At 40.6% G+C, this 13,779-nt stretch overlaps 2 protein-coding genes across 3 annotated transcripts in view; one reads left to right on the top strand and one right to left on the bottom strand.

The window, feature by feature from the left end:
- LOC145450441 (lysM and putative peptidoglycan-binding domain-containing protein 1-like) overlaps nt 1-13,779 on the bottom strand; it is a 153,049-nt gene that overhangs the window by 87,529 nt on the left and 51,741 nt on the right. The gene's annotated exons all lie outside the window — the stretch shown is intronic.
- LOC145450423 (junctional adhesion molecule C-like) overlaps nt 6,878-13,779 on the top strand; it is a 111,296-nt gene continuing 104,394 nt past the window's right edge. For both annotated transcript variants that reach the window (XM_080328948.1, XM_080328949.1), the window contains exon 1: nt 6,878-6,889. The gene's annotated coding sequence lies outside the window, so the exon portion shown is untranslated. The remainder of the gene's footprint in view (nt 6,890-13,779) is intronic.

Genomic DNA, 13,779 nt, shown 5'->3' with positions numbered 1-13,779 from the left:
TCCGGCTCCAGCCCATGCCTGCTCGATTGGGTGTATCATGATTTAATGGCGCCTTCTCGTTGCAATAACATCAGATATAATGAATGTTGTGCTGGTAAGTTATACTGACAAAAAACTCACGACTATAGTATTCTGCGAGTAAAAAATTCGCAGATGCTCTTATGTCTTTTCGGAGCCAATAAATAAGTTTTGTTTTCATTGTATTATCTGAAACACAGACTAAAATTGTTTGCGAAATGAAACGGCAGGAGAATCAGACGCTGGATATGGGTGCCGCAAACACGCATCTTATATTTCATTGCGCTGTAGTATTATATTCACTTATTGCTGTTTCGGGGAAAGTGATATTCTATTTCGACCAGTGAAGACTTGCGCATTAATGCGGGTCGGATCCACGAATTCTCTGATCCGACTCTGACCCTGTTTTTTATATCTCTGGTCCGATTCCGGTCCGACTTCTAGACTGGATTCTGGAAATGGCCGTGATCAGGTCCGAAAAACTCCGATAATAATCATCTACTCACAGGATGGTATTGAATATTGATTGAAACAAAACAAATAGGAAATTACAAACTCAAAGGTCAAGCCCTACCATAATCTGATGTAATTACGTCAACTTGGACTTACTATGCGGTTTATTTTCATGAATTATTCAATGTAACTATTGATTCGAGGGTGTAAGGAGACAAGGCCGCCCAATTATTTGTGAAAAAGTATTGATCCGACTCCGGCCGTATCAAAAAAAGTGCTGATCCGGCTCCAATCCAGCTCCGGCCGATATGAGAAAATCCAGCAGGATATCCAATCCGGCTCCAGCCCATGCCTGCTCGATTGGGTGTATCATGATTTAATGGCGCCTTCTCGTTGCAATAACATCAGATATAATGAATGTTGTGCTGGTAAGTTATACTGACAAAAAACTCACGACTATAGTATTCTGCGAGTAAAAAATTCGCAGATGCTCTTATGTCTTTTCGGAGCCAATAAATAAGTTTTGTTTTCATTGTATTATCTGAAACACAGACTAAAATTGTTTGCGAAATGAAACGGCAGGAGAATCCGACGCTGGATATGGGTGCCGCAAACACGCATCTTATATTTCATTGCGCTGTCACTCTGTGGTGTATCATCGACAATAATAAAATGTCCGACCCTCGCACGGGTCGTGCAGGTAACCCTCTAATCGCATTTTTACGATATCTCGTTGAGATTATGGCAGATGAAGTGCGCCCAAACTAAAGTGCCACTCTCAATTTTGCTAGTAATTCATTGCCGCGACTTGATTGCCGTGCCAACACTTTGCAATTGAAGGGTTCATGTGCTGCCACCTGTGTGGCATATAAATATAACAACCCAATTTTACGATCATTCATGGAAACTATCACGAGCTATTTCGATAATTTTTTTATTATTCAATAGCCCATCCCAGCAGCCTCCTGTAGTGAAATCAGGGCTGTATAGAAAAATCTCAGTTTATACATATAGTCTTGTATTATATGTAAGGCATCTATGACATGTTTTCCAAGACCCGAAACTACGAATCGAATGAGAACGAGTGATCTGAACGCATTGTCACGACTTTACTTAAATCCAATGGGATTATTATCGAATGCCATTGTCTACTAACGCCTAAAACCGTGTAATGCACCGAGATGGAGCAGTAGCAAACGATAGGTTATAATTACAAGGTATATGAATGGGAAGTCACACGAGGTCTTCGAATGCGCTTACCGTCGTGACATTGTATTTTGCCATTATCTCTATGTTTATGAGTTAGGAAACGATGTTTTCTCCACACCAAAGGTTGCATGTTCCTTGGGATCGGCGAACAAACGAAAAAACTTAGCAATTCATATGCAAAGCCAATATTGATGATTTATATACCTTTCAGTTAAATCCTTCGGTTTTTCTCGCAATCCTCCCGCTCATGGAAAGCGAATTACCGAAAAATATTTCCTTTTGCTATGCCTGATGTCTTTCCAACTTTTTAATTAAACACCACACGGGATTTCGGTCGCCCAGTTTCGATCAACACACCAGCCGTGCAGACACATATCAATAAACCAAGTTATAAGCCGTAAGCCCTAATTGTTACGCAAACTACCAATATGGACCCTCAGTTCGAAATGAAATAATAGCAGTTTACACGAAAAAAGTCATTTCCTCGCCTTGTTGGACGATATGTCAAAACAATAAACGTAATCGAGTCTCAAAATTATGTGTGATCCGAATAATCAAGATCATCATAGAAGGGCGCAACACGTTTTCTAGTTGTTCAAGGTGGCGACACACACTGCCTGAGCATTAGGAATAATAATCAATGTGTGTTGGCGCGATATCTGATTAAACACTACGAATTGATATTTTTTTAAGTCGTGTTTTTCGGATGCTCATGACCAACCCGTGTTCTCTCACCTCATTGTTATCTGCATGCCTTTCTGTAGATTGAAATATTTAATTTTAGAAATCTAGACTATAGGGTATAGAGTGCCATACGCTTCATCCACCCTTGTGTTAATATACTGCGAGTGTAAGTATGGAGACTATTGTCGCGAAAAAGAATTGCTGGTTAATGCCATGTCTGTACGGTGTGGGTGTAGAGCAGGGGCGGGCAACTTCTTCGGTCGGCGGGCCGGATATGGGAAAATGAAGCACTTGGCGGGCCGGGTTACATAATATATACATTATACGTCAATCGCGTATTCATCCACCTATACAAGGAATCCATTGTATTTAAGGTAAACTTCAAGTTTAAAGCATAGAGTCTAAAAACAGCATTTATTGAATTTATTTACAACAGCTAATGCGTTTGCGATCAATTTATTTGTGATATAACAATGGAGGCTCGGCGAACTTACACGAGATACAGCGATTTAGTCAACATCAATTACTTGATGACTTTAAATTGACTCGTAACTTTTGCTTCGAGTCACGAGTCAATCTGCATTCCTGAAGCGTCGAGTCAAGTCATTTTTCCAATATATATATATCGACTTTTCCATTAGATAAAATAAAAAAGGGCAAACAAATAATTTTTTTCCAAGCTGACTGGAGTAAAGTAAAGTCATACGAAAATGGTGACTCGAGTCATCCCAACACTGGTTCATGGTAGAAAATGTAAGTAGACCCGAACCGAGCAAGTAGTTTAATGTCCATCTTTCTGAGGTTCGCCAACTTGTATTCATTCTGTGACGCATAAAATTTGTCAATACATTCACAATGAAATTTCATTTTCAGAGTAAAAACTGTCGGCGGGCCGGACAAAATCCCTTCGCGGGCCGTATGTTGCCCGCCCCTGGTGTAGAGGTACACAGCAAACACGATTTGCCGATGCAGACTACAGACACAACTCAACTGTCCATCGACACCTATTTGGTCATTTTACGCCGGGCCGGTACGTTTATAGCCCAATCCGTTTCTACCGACAACACAATCCACTTTTGCCCCAGGCTTTCGCAAAACACTGTACTAATGTACTGGACAGCGTATAGTGGTATGATCCACAGCTGCAACACCAATGGGTTGCGGGTTCGATTCCGACCGGTGTCGGCTCCAGAATTACTGCCCGAATGTTGGAGGTTTATCTAGGCTCCTCGCCACGTAAACCGTGTAAGCGGTGTCTTATAAAAAGCCTAGAAGTGGGCCGTGCTGAAAGTCGGTAAATACAGAATAAAAAAGGAAGAGTATAGGCCTGGTGTAAAATGACCATGTAGTCGAAACACCATGAATGTCAAACAAACAAAACAAACATGGACGGTGTTACGTGGTTTAATTTCGGATTACTCTCAAGTGGAATCATAGATCTAATGTCACCACATAACACCTTTTACACAATTCGGAAATTGTATTCTTATACATTCGAATTCAGCAAGCGATATGGTAGCGTCATGCAAAACTGAACCCGACGAATTCAATGCACTTAAATCCGAATAATCTGCTTGCTCCTTTCATTATAATCTTTTTGATCTATACCTGAATATCGTATCGATAATAATCGCCGAGAAATCGTTAGCGTTTATATCTTGAGAAATCGCAAGCGAACCTACATTTGTCGCAAATGTCGATCTTGCAAACTTGTCGCTAAAACTAGGGCGGAGATGGTTCAATCCACCAGAACCAGTTCAGAAAAGTTCAAACATACTTGATTGAACCTGTCACAGGGGAATTTGCGGTGACGCAGCCAATGGCGATGCGAATGACGGTCGGTATTCTACAGACATCCGCAATATTGCCGACCAGAAGCTGCATTTCACCCCGTTTTACTATGAACCGGATGAGCGAGATATCAATGCTTTTGACCCTGATCTGGTCTATCAAGCCCATTCCAGTTCGCTTTGCTTATCAAAGCAGCAGACCTAATTCTTTGTCATCATGCAGTTTATACTCAATTTTGATCAGCACATTAAAGCTGCCATATCAAAGCTTCTCGCCATCGCGCGGTAATAATCGAGCAACGTTTTTACAATTATTACTGGCCACCGGAAATTAGCCGTGAAGCCATCATTTAATCATATCGCTTTATAGGAGCGACCATACTCCACTTTTGGGTGAATCGAATCAATCACGCATCAGTCATGCGCCGTAACGAATTTCTGACTCCGCCAACGCGCAATTCACCCGGCAGTTCATTGGAGATATGCTCAGTTTCTCGACCCCACCTCTGACACTCCTCTATGATGATTACCGTAGCTTGACCCATACCACTCATATTTATGTTTTACGCTGCAGGGGAATATCATGACCTGCACACGGCGAGGATGCGTGTTTCAGGGAAAGATAGTAATTTTTTCCAATCGCTATTCCAATTAAATAAGTCGTTATGAAGATGCGCACAGCTGCTTAGCGGTGGAGTCCAGTTATTTCCGTTTACGATGTGAAACTACCTATTCACGTTTTATAAATATTATTTACTGCAGAATAATATAGGAAAATGACAGCGAATCTCTTGACACCGAATTAACCGTCGAAATCCTATGCGCCAAAATGCCCTACAACCATTGTTATGCGCGAACCCACCGTTCCGTGCCCGGATAGCAGCAGATATAGTTTCGATTCAATAAAAACCATGACCTACCGGTGGCCGTAGTTATTGTATCTGGTAATATCATTATTTCTCAGCTCTCAGTTGAGGCGCAATCATCCTAGAACTTTCATCTCAGAAACTCGTAAACTTTTACCCTGCACTGTGCCATTTCAAAGGTACATTTATTTCATCACATAGTCAACTTTTTACAAACGGATAGTTAAATAGCGAATGAAGAACTTATGAAAAAATTTAGTTATGCAACATTGTAGATGACACGTGTAAAGACACAACACCGATACACCGGTATTAACATTGACGATAAGGTCATCGTGCTCGTCTGGTCTACTGGGCCCTATTACTATATAATAGCAAAGACTTGCTATTAATCGCGTGCTTCTTAAATAAAAGATGTTCGAAGACATAAAACGCTATGCGCCTATGATATATCAATTAACGAAATTGCATCATAGACAGGTCAAGATACCGGATTGTTCATCTGCCCTTGCATTGTACGCCGGATGTGCATTTAATTAGGTTACTCTTTTTAATGAATGAAGACTTATTTGTAGGCTGCATTGAAATGAAGTCCCAGGGATGGTTGCGCAATCAGCACGTGTTAGAATTTGGCGCTTGCAACAAAGCATGTCAGATAATGGCGGCAAACGTCACCGATAAGGAATCCGCGGATCGACCAAGTTGTGCCGGCTTATCGTTTACTTTATGGATTAAGACGACTGGGGTCGTTGGCTCGCCAACCAAGTGTGGATCATGTCTTCGGAAGGACTATAAGCATTTCAATGGCAACTGTCCCCGATGTCTGTGAATCTCGAAAAACGACAATTGAAATTGCATTGGTTTTTATAGATCTTTATAAATGGCGAAGTGCGTGCGCGTGTCCGATTTGAACCAACTCCTGCAATCCTACTATAAATAGCTTTTAGTTTTGGAGCCGGACATTTACTTGGAAAGCAAACGATTACTTGTCCTTTTCAATTCTCTACTAGTTGCTGACGCTTACCCCTGCCGAGAGTTTCAATACGAAATATTATTCAGTTATATATATCTGTTCCTATTTGTTGGTTGTGATACCCGACTAAACATATCTTTGGGCGTTTGAAGGGATCGTTGTGATATGGGCGAGGCAGCGAATGTGCATTTTGTCAAGGGGATTTCCGATCAGTTATGAGCGACAGTTATGAAACATCACGATAGCGTTGATCACGTGACTGTAGTATCGCCGTGATTTCGAAATGTCGCATTGGCTACTTATGTGCCGAGACTGGTTGCCTTACTCACGTCGCGGGTCAACGAGTTGCCGTCCTTTCGTCGCTGATGTGGACACACAGCGCGATTTTTCTCCTCTAGAGAATGCGGTGATAAAATAGCGTGCACGTTGCACTGCTTCTTACTCAATCTCTAATTCCTGTTAAACGCGTCGTCTACGCATACTCCATGGTATCCCTCGTCGGTATTCCTCGGATAGGAATGCGAAACTGGAAAGCTACTTTCATAAATTCGAACTGCAGACATTGCTGGTGTCGTGACCTTTCGCAACGAATCGAAACCGGGCCGCGCAAGTGGCTGTTGCACTGCGTCATGTACGGCGTTGCGATTGGCTTTTGGTTGACACGAACCATGACTGGTCGTTAGTTAACTCACGCCAAGAGGGCCTTGTCCACTTGTTTTCCGTTGTGGTTGTAGTGATTCTGATTCCTTTTGCAATGTTACTTGAGAGTTTCTCCCAAGATGCGGTGATCAACCACTTGATCGGTGTCATAAGTACACGGCATTACATATGACGGAGAGGTCCAGTTTCAGCAGAGAACAATCCTATAGTCTGTGTCTGTATTTGGTTGTATGTATGTATTTGTTGCTGTGTGGAACCAAAGAGGCACATGCTCTTGACACTCCAGTATATACAGAAATTACTAATTGTGGTGTGCTATGTAGGCTATGTGACGCTAACAGTTGGCGTCAGTTCTTGTTTTAAATTGCCGTCTTCCTGACTATGGGCCCATTGGTTTGCGTATGCTAATTGTTACTAGGAACAGAGATCTTCAGGACCGTCCTCCCACAACTCAAGTACTATGAGATCGTAATTAGAATGTGAAAATTATGCTTTTAGGTTGTCGTTTGCGTATCCGCACAGTCACAATGATATGATGGCCGATAGTGGAAATACATTTAGGGTGTATAGGGGGCTCTTCAATTATTGGAAAACTACAGATTTCATCACGAATTCATCCTGAGTCAGAGGATACTCTGATTAACATTCCTCAAAGTTTCAGATTCCCGCGTAGTAAGGAGTAATCCGGCTAGCGATTACTTAACTCTCGGTAGTACCCAACGCTGCCCCAATTACGACTCAAAGACCCTTTCTGTTTACCGTAGCAAACCGCCATTGAGAAGTTCCGCTAATTACGCAACAGGATTTGCGATTTTCACCTCCGCTGCGCACTGTTTTATTCTTCTTGAAAGGATCTTAATGGAAACCACTGCCTTTGCGAGCTCCCGATGTTGGAAAATCTGATTAACTCCCAAGGATAATTGATACGTAGTACAACAAAACCGAATAGGGTGGTATGTGAATTGCCATGAGATATGTACTAAATCAAATACCGACTTACAACTTGATTTTACCGCACAGGATATGTACCGTGTTTCGAGTATTTATAACGACTTACCAGAACGATTATTTAATTACATGGATAATATGATTCGAATCCTTCATTCAAAATCCTTTGACCATGCGACTGTGAGCACTTTTTTAACGAAAAACTTTTCCTAACATTCTTTAACATGATACATATAAATTGCTATATATTTCTAGCCATCCAGTCTATTGCATAAGCCTTCTTGGCTTCTAATAGAACAGCGGCTCTGAAATTGGGGGCGTGAAAGATTTTAAGGGCGCGAAACCCATTGGGAGTATTGATTTAACGTGCATTCTTGCACTTCATGGGTGGTAGGTCTCAAAACGTTCAAGAAACAATGTAGCTGACTCTATTGTCCTTGGAATGTTTGCATATGAAAACGACTAAATGCTCGTGGCGCTTTCTCCCGCAATTTTACATACTCAATGCGGTATACCATGGTATTTCGTTGCTAGGATTCGTACGTCGAATTTTATTGATTGTGACAATTCTTTTGTCACCCGTTGATGTATTACTTGTAAACTAAGGTTTTGTCATGCGCCGCCGGACGCAGCAACAAACATAGATATGTCAATCGGTCTATAATAAGTTCGTCACTTTTTTCGTCCTATATGAATATGCGGGTCCAATCCGTTTTCCGTATACCCGGGAAACTTATCATGCAAATGTAGTCAGTCTCGTTTATTTTTTCGTTTTTTTTTAACGTTAGTAATTATCTTATTGCTGGCCAGTGTGTAATCGATTTTGAGAATGTTATATTCAGACTTTAAATTAGAAAATATCGCATTCTATGTGTGTGGTCCGAGACTTATCAGCGGAGTCTTAACTTTGTTATAACGCTCGTGAATGGAAATTTGCAATATTTGTGCGCAGCGCATTCATTTTCAAATGTGAAATATAGTTCTTCTCTCCTATATGTGTATTTATTTTCATTGAGATCGACGAATATATGGCTTTCAGTGTAACCAACTTGTATGTATAATATGTTAGACCTATATGTAGTTCAGCTACAGATCTGGTTCACAATAGTCGTAATTGATTGCTATCCCTAGACATTCCGGCTATATGGCGGTATATACATCCTTCATTTTTTAATATGAGATTTCGGTTGAATGTTTTACTCAACTTCGTCACGCGATTTCATGTTATTACAACAAGTATCTATTATATCGTCACTTCCGTATATCTTGACGATAGATCTAAAATTTTGTAATTAAACACTCTCACCACAGTACGAAGTGTTTTCTTGCACATTCGCTCAGATCTCGCGTGCCCGCGCCCAACGTTTCTCAGATGTGGTTCTAGATTCATGTTTGCGATCTTGCAATTTACATAATACTTTCCCCGATTCGTGATACACACTGACACATATACTATAATTTCATTGGTGTGAGCAACGTATGCGGTACTGGTCCTGGGCCCCATTACGATAAATCAATCTCTGGCCACGACATCCGAACCGCACGTATAACAATTACCACGTAAGATTGGTTTAACTATGGAAGATTTGACCTTGGTTCTAAAGTTCAGTAAACAAGCAACTCCTTGTGCGTAATTTTCCTTGAATTATTACAGAATTAAGAGGTTCTTCTAGAATTACCTGTTGCGCGAATCGCGGTTTTAAGCAGGCATCATGGCTACTGAATTAAATAACATGCCGTATATGTTGACGGCGGCTAAACCTGTGGATTTATCGATACGTAATGCTTCTAATTGGTGTCATAATCCTGATATGTAGCGGACACATTCTTTTCATAATGCGTCGTTTGTTTGAAACAGTATGAAGGTTTGGCCACACCGTTCATTGAATTCCGCATTTTGGTTGTGGGTCAATTTGCGATGATTGTCTTTGGAATGAAATACCTGACGACGGGTGTGCGCCAAACCTCTTTCGAATGCATGATTTGTTATGGATATGCCGGTAAATGATATCGTTCGGTATGAGGTCGGACCGTACAATGGTCGAACCACAATGTGGTACGCCACGTAGGCGTTGCTTCAGTTTTACTATATAATAACCACAATAACGTGTTCGAACTTCGAAGCGATCGATCTATAAAGGCCCACGTTTGGTTTCGTATCAGATGAATGAGCTACAACTTGTGTTTCCCAACTAATGTAATATAAAAATGCATTCATAATTGTATAGCCGCTATAGCGAATAAATTTCTTTATTTGACAAGTCTCACGAGTATGACAACATGCAAATCACGATAAACAATCGAATTTTCATGTTCGACATATAACGCCAGCAAAGTTTGGTTGACTTCTATGATTACATCGACAGGAAGTGCAATTCAATACCAAGTTTCGACATGCCATACGTGCGCTTAGGAAAATGCGAAACAATAATCACGATATCGCATTTCTGAACATGACATATTTCTCCTGCATATCAGAAATATTCAATTTCATTTCAAAGGGCACGTTTGGGAAGATGAACATGAGCATAGTGACACCTAACACCCTGCAGCTTCTCCATGCCGTTGCACTGATGCGTCGGTGCAGTATAAATTGGCAATACGGAAGTGTATGTCAATTTACTATCTGGATTCTTCCATAGATCATCATTATCATGAAACGCATATGCGGGATGGTTCCAATTATCGTTATCCTGCAATTACACTATAATTCAAGGATACGGAACGGAATATTATACCTAGCAATCTAATATTGGTATAATTGGAAATATTCTTATAGTTCGTGAGCGTGGTTTTGACAACACCATTTATTGCGGTTGCGCAGTTACGTGATTTTCGTCTTATTCCGCTATCCGCTGATTTATTAGTAATTAGATACTGCGATAGCACTCAGAAATTGCGTTCTGAGATCTATTTGGTGCCACAACGGGCATTATCTGTGACTTTTTCTTCAATACTGCGGAGTGGTGGGAGCGCGTTGTGTAGGGTGGTTACCATACGTCCTCTTTTAAGAGGGTTTGTCCTCTTTTTTCAATAAATTGAAAGTGTCCTCGGATGACGCCAAAATTTCCTCTTCTTTGGAATTTGTCCGTTTTTTTCCAGAAAAAGTGTTGAAACGCGCTCAACAACTCGACCCCGACGCATCGAACGTCAGAGTTTCGTAAAAAAGTGGGGTAAAACGGTAGTCGAGTCAAAGTGATGACCATATTTTTTATTTTTATTTATTTAGTAAACACAGTACAGTCGGTCGAAAAGTTTTCAAAATCAACAGTTTTCTTTCCCGGTGCTGTAGCTTTCAGAATTTTTGAAAAGTGTCCTCTTTTTCCGTTGTCAAAGTATGGTAACCCTAGCGATGTGACATATACAATATACATTACACAATACACATATTCAATATATATTACTTATTGCATATATACATACATTATCCAGGTTAATGTCGAAATTTGTCGGTCCAAAAGATCTTCGTAGTCTGCAATGTATATATGTATCCATTGATGTGCAAGGATGATAATTTATTCTTAACATATATGTCATCTCCAAAGTTTACAAACAGCATTATTTGTAAACACAACCTAGGTTTAATACGACTTCCACTCTTCTTCCCATACGAACAGTATTCGCTCGCAACGATTTCCATAGAGGTTGGCTACTGTTTTGGTTTCGTTGCTAGTCGGCGTTCGAGACCATGTCAACAACACGGTTAGCGGTTCTTTCATCTTATCTGCATTGCAATCTTTTGTGTTTTATAATCTTCGGCGTGGCATGGGTCGCACGTCTTCGGCGAGATGGCAACGGTGATGTAACCATCTGAAAATTGTCGCGTCGTAATTAGACAGCGTGAAATCACAAACCTGAATGTCTAGGCCCCGGTAATGTTGCTAACAAAGGATGCGAAGTATGGACACGCCCAGATATTGAGATACTGCGTATATATATATGCAACTCATTAAGCTACTACCGTGTGATATAATACGCTTACGTCAAATAGTGTTACAGAAATAGTACGTACTATTTAAACTGATTTCACAATGAATACCAGCTTATCAGATATCACAGAATTACCAAGTATAATACGAAGGCCTTGCTTGTCCAGCCCACCCCTATATATCCATCCCGTAGGTACGAATCGGGGAGATCTCTGGTACGAGCTCAAGTACATGACACTGTGACAGGGACAACAACCGCTCTCAACATCAGTATCAGTATAATAATAATTTCATCATTTCAAAACGCCACAAGACTGCGATACAATGAAAAGACAGAAAGATGTCGAAACGGCTTGGAGTATGACCTTCGAAATCACACATCCACCAGGGCTTAGCTGATTTAAATAAGAGGTATGCACACTGGGTGGAAAGAAATAAGGGATAACATAAAACGTCTAGGTATGAAAATGAATGACGCATGTGTCGATAGGCGAGGTTGATATGTCAGAGAGAGGTCCGGTAGACTTGACGGCTGACTAATATTCAGTCAGTAGAAATTGCTTCTATTTCGACTTATGCATGTCTTTATCTTGACTTTATTGCGTTACTGTGAAAATATCATTTACAGTTTCAGATTACCAAATACTAGGGTTACCATATACGTACTCTTTTAAGAGGATTTATCCTCTTTTTTGACTTTATTGAAAAGTGTCCTTAGAGGACGCCGAAATGTCTTTTTTTAGATTTTGTCCTCTTTTTTCAGAATTTTGGTCATATTTATAGCAAAATTCGACTGAGAAGCCGTAAATCAGCATCGAAGTGACGCTCCGGCGGGTATTTTGGGAGCTGAGCGGAAAGTTGACATTTTCATTTCTTTTTTTTTAGTCAACCACCAGACAATATGAAGGAGAAAACTGTATTTTGGGCGCTGAGCGAGCAAGATGACTCTTTTTTTAGTCAACCGACCACAAAGTAGGGGGAATTTACCATTTTATGAGAATCCTCCTCCGGTTTTTCAAGTCTGTTCTGAAAAATTGTCCTCTTTTCGGATTTTTAAAATATGGTAACCGTACCAAATACTTAATTTTCCAATCCACAAAAGCTATTCTATTCAACACATTGTCAATCTCAGGCAGCCTTTTCTCGTTCCGGGAGGTCTTCCCCGTCTTCGTATTTTACATGGAAAATCACACAGGCATATCTACAAAATAACCGGAATGCGTGTGTTGTGAATCGGTATCGTCCTTCACGTGATATGTTTCCATTCCCTTCTCTGACGTTGTCCGACCATAGTTCATTTATCAGACATCGATATGTGTCGTTTTCGTGTTCGAGCATATTTAGATACCATCATTCACACCGTGTATCACCAGTATTATGGTTAATTTATCTCTTCATATAGATGCAGATAACGCACTTGCGACATATGATGTAGATATGAGTTTCGGGTTGTCGGTTTGTTTAATTTTTCCAACGTTTCGGTGCTGAGATAAACATCTTACAAGTTTACGCTGGAAGATAAGGTGGCACATTCAACATCCGTTCCGTGCAGTACCGATCGTAAATGAGAATCGGAAACGGTCCAAACCGCACAGCAGTGTGCAATGCTCAGTATATATGTCTAGTGTCTACCTACAACACGCTTCAACCGTCCCATGGCTCTATATGCACTCTGCAATCGTACATGAACAATGCGCGGCAGTTTATGTTGCAATGGTCTCAATAGGGGTTTCAATAAATGCAACTGCTGACGTAGAATTCTGTGTTCAGCATTATAGGTCTAGCCATTTTCACTGCCGTCCATGATCAGCAACCCACGGTGGAGTGAATGTTACGTTTTCTCATCTCGTCAATCGGGTCCGACTGTAACGCACATTATCGAGAATTATATGAACCAATGAACTGCTTTTACAAATCGGTTTGAGCATCCCGCAATCAAAGACCACGTTTGTTTAGTATTTATCGTTTAAATATAAAAGTGAAGTCGCGCTATACCAGGTGGAAATATCTCACGCTTCGTCATTCCGTCGTATTTTGTAACCATAAAAACCACGAACAATTTACCGAGTCAAGTTCGATTGTGGTGCATCACAGCTAATTCCATCCTAGAAAATATTTTAATCCATAACAATTTTCGGAAGGGTGACATAACAGTGTGCACAGATATATTTCGGAAGAGACTGCTGTATTTTGATATTATGAATTTTCTTAAAATCCATCAACTAGTTACTTTATTATCAGATTCAACT

The sequence above is a fragment of the Botryllus schlosseri genome, chromosome 11 (genome assembly GCF_051294905.1).
Source record: "Botryllus schlosseri isolate E-star chromosome 11, Bs_hap1, whole genome shotgun sequence".
Lineage (NCBI taxonomy): Eukaryota > Metazoa > Chordata > Ascidiacea > Stolidobranchia > Styelidae > Botryllus > Botryllus schlosseri.
This window is presented reverse-complemented; position numbering and strand designations above follow the sequence as displayed.